Source organism: Rattus norvegicus, chromosome 1 (assembly GCF_021556685.1).
Source record: "Rattus norvegicus strain SHRSP/BbbUtx chromosome 1, alternate assembly SHRSP_T2T, whole genome shotgun sequence".
Lineage (NCBI taxonomy): Eukaryota > Metazoa > Chordata > Mammalia > Rodentia > Muridae > Rattus > Rattus norvegicus.
Window position 1 is genome coordinate 52,746,118 of NC_141534.1, and position 6,000 is coordinate 52,752,117.

The following is a 6,000-nucleotide window of genomic DNA, read 5'->3' on the forward strand; positions in this document are numbered from 1 at the left end:
ACAAACCAAAAAAAAAAAACCTTCTTAGAATGAATTTTGCTTTTGTAAGTAATGGTTTATGTTTTGAAATGTGGTTTAGAATCCTTAAAATTAAGGGCTGAAAATTAACTTTCTGAAAGAATATTGTTAAAATACTATTCTGTGCATATCTGAAGCTCAAAACAGTGAGACTGGTTTATCTCTGATCACTTTTGGTCCTGTACACACAGAATATCTCTGATAAGAGAAGGAGACCGCATCATATTGGGTAGACAGGTTCCCATTGCTATAACAAATATGCTTAGTGCTCCACGAGTGTTTTCAGAGGCTGCTGCTGCTACACAAAAGCCCCAGTGGTAATTTGTTACAACTGTTGATGAAGAACTCGTGTGTCGTTAAATATTCTCTGAAGACTTGTGCATTCGGTCTCATCCTGTTTTCAGTGAGGGCACTTGATGTAAATATGTAAATATGTCTCATTGCTACCATTCCTATTGAATATATTGCTCAAAGAGAGTCCCACGTACAGATAGAGTGGTATGCCACATTTTTATATAAGTACAGTAATAATAGACAGCCGAACGATAGATAGGAATGTTCTAGTGTCACTTTCTTAGTTGACGCTCTTTGGTAAAATGATTATCAATAGACTGGCAATATTAATGTACTTAGTAAAGTAGTTTTCTTTTTCTTTAGGCAAAATATATAGGAAAACATGTGAAAATTATATTCACTTCATTGTACATGCCTATGTGAGGGAGTTGTTGGAATGCCCTGTTCACTAAAAAGAGAGAGAGATGATGATGATGTTTGTGTGCACACGAGCGGTGTCTGGTTAAGTTGATGGGTATAAAGGATATGGTTGCATGTGTATGGGTGTGCATGCTGTTTGCTCGTGTGCCTGGAATGGGATGCCTGACTACTCCTTGATGACAGCTAAGTGTTAATATCATTCTCAACCTCTGAGTTCTTTGGTGGAATGAAACACGTTGCCAAAGTTATCAGTTAAGTAAAGCTTATTTTCTGAAAACCTCTTAGTCTCCCACATTTTTAAAGTATATAGGGTAATGTGCTTAATCACATTTAATCGTATTTTTGTCACAAATCATTTAATACGCTTACCATGGAAATAACCCATTTTATGGACATATCAGTTTAGACATATCCATGGTACATGGTAGTACCTGATTTCCCTGTATAAAGTTGCCTAGATTGTAAGTTGTCTTTACTTTAAAGAGGCTTCACAAAAGTATATGGAGAGCTGGTGCTCAATGCTGAATCAAACTGGTCAAACTGAAGCACAGTACACTCCTCATTGTTTCTGCTGAACTAATTGCCAGGGGTTGGGAGAGGAGAAGCAGCAACTAATCCATGTAGGCAGATGTGGGCGGGGGGGGGGGGGGGTGCTGTGTGTAGCGACTGGACAAAGTGAAGTTCAACATTACTTGAAGTTTGCTATCCCCTGGAGAGATACCGGCCAGCACTGGGACAAGTCTCAGAACCAGGGTAAAAATTAATTTACATCTCTTTAAAGGTTCTATTATTTATAAAGTTTTGAGCCAAATATATCTATTGTAGGTTATATTGGTATGTATAAAAATGTTGAACTTGTAGAGTATATATAGGAATAGATATACATGTATGTATGTGTACATGTATATATATGACTATATATATATTCTCACTATATATATGAGTAGATGTTCCTGAATTATACATGAATGGGAAACTGCAAATGACTGTACACAACATACAATAAAACAACTGGACAAGTGCATGTGCTGCATCTTCTCAAGCCAAGAATCAGCTGAAAGTGTAGCTGGCTCCCTGTCACAGAGAAATACCAAAGTAAAGAGCATATTTTTACTCCTCCTTTAAACACTATGCAGAAAATTAGACAGTCTCACAGCACTGATTATAAGAAGAAGATTGGTTAACTTCTGTGGTGTTTCCCAGCTGGTCTGTGCATCCAAAACACTGGCATGCTGATCTTTAAGAAACATTGGTATAGGTTGGGGATTTAGCTCAGTGGTAGAGCGCTTGCCTAGCAAGTGCAAGGCCCTGGGTTCGGTCCCCAGCTCAAAAAAAAAAAAAAAAAAAAAAAAAGAAACATTGGTATGGGTTTTAGGTAGTTTTCTAAATGTAAGAATTCCTGGAAAAGGGCTGAGGATGTACCTCAGTTGGTGAAGTTACTGGCTTAGTGTGCATTCCTAGCACCATTACAAACAAAGAAGCTTTGCTTACTAAATGCTGGCCTCGCTACTTTGTGAAAAGCATTGATGTTGTAGGTACTTTGTACAAAGTGGAAGGATCACTAGGGTCTCTCTCAGTAGCTTGACACCATTAAAGTTTCCTCTTGACATCTAAAGTTTACAGCTGTTTGTACTCTAAGGTAACCAATTTTTCTTGTTATACTTAGAGGCTTTGTCTTCCAAGTGCTCACTAGAAGGGGTGTCCTTTCTATATATCTCCAAAGGTAGCCAGCTGGCAGCCATGGCACCAGGTACATAGGTGGGTACCCTTGCACTTTTGATGGCTTAGCACCCATTAAAAGTCAGGTTAGGTTTTTCACCAAACTTCTCTTCAAAGATCACATTCTCTCAGTAATTACTCATAAGCTGAAAATAGAACTTTTGTTTTCCTTGTCCCAAAAGACATCTCTGTTAACCCCACCACTACTCTTTAGGGCACCTAGAATCACACTCATGAGCTGTGGCATAGTCTGCCCAGGTCTAGGAGTATGATTTGTATCTGCAGACACTACCCTCACTACACTGCCTTCTCAAAAAAGGGGGCCACTAGCTTATTTACCAGGTGAGATGCTTTCCCTGCAACCCATAGTAGAAACAAAGAACCAAAGCTGTCTCTGGTCTTCAATGTGTGTGCCATGGCATGCAAAGCTCACACACATCACGAAAAGTATTTCCAAGTCACTGTCACTCATAGAGTTTTTGTGTCATAGTGAAGAACTGAGTGGCATTTGGGATTTCCAAAATTATTGTTTTTTCATAATATCAACTAGTCTTGTTAGAAAATTGGGTGGGTGGCTGGCTGGCTGTATGATTTCATGAAGTGTTCACCTCTTGGGGTGGCAGTGTTACTGCTCTTTGTTTTCTCTATGCCCTTCTTACATACTGGTTACTTAATTCAATACTGATTAAAACATTTGGGAACAATGAGGAGAATGTTCACAAGAAACTTTTCTTGCAGAACTGAGTTAATCCTAAAACTTCCAGACTCACCCATTTAACTGCAAACTTGTGTGGATTTTATAAGGAATGCAGTGCCTTCGCTATATTTGAAACATGTTTGAAAAGCTGCTTTTGTACTGTGAAATTCTAAGTAATGCAGCCTATAAAATTGAAACAGGTTACTTTAAGAGTATAAAGTTGGTTTGAACACATTTCAAGCAGATGTCCAAAAGTTAAGGATTTCCGGTGGAAATGTGAAAATTGAAATTACTGGGTGAAGGGTAGCATGAAAGATCTGGAGCTAAGGTTTAAATTGACGTCTCAGGCTGACAGGTGACTCGGCAGGTGAAGGTACCCATCACCAAGCTTGAAACCCAGGTAGTGGAAGAAAACTGACTCCCCAAACTGTCCTCGACCTACAGATGTGCTGTGGGGATACGCACACAAGCGTGCTCACACACAAACAGGCACAAACATACACACTGGATATCTCAGAAAATTAGCTCAGCAAATCAAACATACTAACTAATCCTTACTCTGAATTAGTTTTTAGGTTTTGGTTACTGGCAGGACAGTCAATTTCAGAGGTTTAAAAAAATGAAAATATATCTAGAAGAAATATATCTAGAAGTAGTCTGCCTCAAGTGAGATACTTAGTTCCATGTTGCCTCCTCACTGTTTATAAAAGAAGCTTTGTTTCATGGAGAGAAAGGAAACTTTTTTTCCTTTAACTTTTACTTTTCTCTAAATGGACACAGAGTTTTGTGAATTTTCAGTCACTGGTGGACATAGCTTCACCAATGAGTATTCTGCACATCGTCATCTGATTTAAAAAGAGCCATTTGTTTATGCTGAAGCTTTCATCTGGAAATAGCAGGCCAGCCTGTGCATTTTCAAAGCTCTCCTGTCCGGTGACTTTCTCCAAACTGAGTGGTCCACAGTTTACACACAAGGGAGGTTACAAACCCCCTTCAAAGGGAGCCCCAGTCTAAACCGTTGACTTAGGTAATCTAACAGTTACAGAAACTATAAATTGCTAGAGCACACTAATGCTTCATTCACTACAGCAAAAGTGTGAAAACCACAACTGGTTTGGGGTGATAAACCTAATGCTCAGAAGTTTACAACTGAACGTGTAACTGACCATGTGTGTCTTCAGATGTCTTTGAGCTCCAAGAGGGTCCCACAACTGTTTGCAACAACCAAAACCATTTGATTCTGACTTCATGAGAAGCCATTAGGAAATAGAGAGAGGACTCCAAAAGTATTCAAATAACTTGACTCTAAGCATGGACTAGCCTCCACTGGAAGTGAGATGCCAGACAGCAGCTGCAAGGGCCATGGTGGTAACTAAGCTGCTTTCAGGATAACTCTTCTTGTCCACTAGAGAACAGAAAAAATGGGGACTTCCAGAGGGGCTTCACACAGTTCATACAGTGTGCGATTTATATAGCACTATATTCCCTGTGTGAGGCTTGGCTTTCTTTGGACCTAAGGAAAGATTTTCATCTGAGTTCTTTCATCTGGGTATCCATGTTTCTCTCCTACTTGGTACCTTTTGGTAATGTAGGTATTCTAAAGGTTAGTTCAATACCCTTTCCCCCATGCTTTGAAAAAAACATGGGATTTGTAGGATGGCTGTCAAAGTTTAGGTTAACTAAGAGCAGACAGCAGCCAACGGCACTCTTGACAGCAGCTTAAGGAAGAATAGGGTTATTGGGACTCCTGGTTTCAGGACCATGATCAGGTGGTTCAGGAAACAGGAATAAAAGCTGGTGGTCAGCTCTTTTAATTCAGTCCAAGACCGCATGGACTTTAGGCCTTCTCAATTAGCCTAATAGAGAAAATTCCTCAGACACATATATGCCCAGAGGTTTGTCTCCAAACTGATCCAGGTCCTCTGAAGTTGATGAGTTCACGCTCACCATTTACCCTGTTCTGGGCTTCACAGCAATTCTACTAGAGATGAATTCTGATACAGCAGTGTTTTAGCTACATAGCCCTTGTCCAGTAACAGCTCTTCTCTTTTCTGACTGTAAGGCTAATAAGTTCATGAGTCTGTCAAACAAAATATAAGTAATTTTAAAGCTTATTTCTTGTTTACAGTGTTGAACATAGAATCTGGGTCTTGAAATGCTAGTTGAACTCAGTACTTTGAGCTACATCTCCAGCCCAAAACTTTTTGAAGGGGTGAGAAGTACTTGTCCGTCACTCAGAATTTGCAGTTAGAAACCTGCATAAGTTATCTGAATACTTTGAGTCCTAATCTGTCCACATGTAGGAAGTATTAATCTGTGTTCTGAGTTAACTAATCACATATAACTGCAATGTCAAGCCTCACAGAGGCTGGGGATATGGCTCAGAGTACAGTGATTGCCACCCAAGTGTGAGGACCACAGTTAATCCCTAGCACCCAAGTATATAAATGCCAGGTGATAGTTCTACAGTCCCAGCGTCTGGGAGGTGAAAATGGGATCCCTGAAACAAGGTGAGTGAGCTTTGGTTCAAGGGAGAGCTGCTGCCTCAATATGTAAGATGCAGAGAGACCAAGAAAGTAACGTGTCATCCTCAAGTGACCACATGCATGTATACCAGTATTCATCTATGCATGTGCACGTGCATTTAAAGGGGCTCCAAGGCATATCCCATGAGTCAAGTAACTGACATGTTTTGTGCATGATTCTTTTACACATTCTGCAACCTTCTGAAGTATTCAAGTAAAATCTACACACACACACACAGGAATGGACACCACATACACAGGTTAAAGATTTCTCATCTTTAAAAGATATGCAATGCCTACCTTACAGGGCTCCTAAGGGTAGGTTGC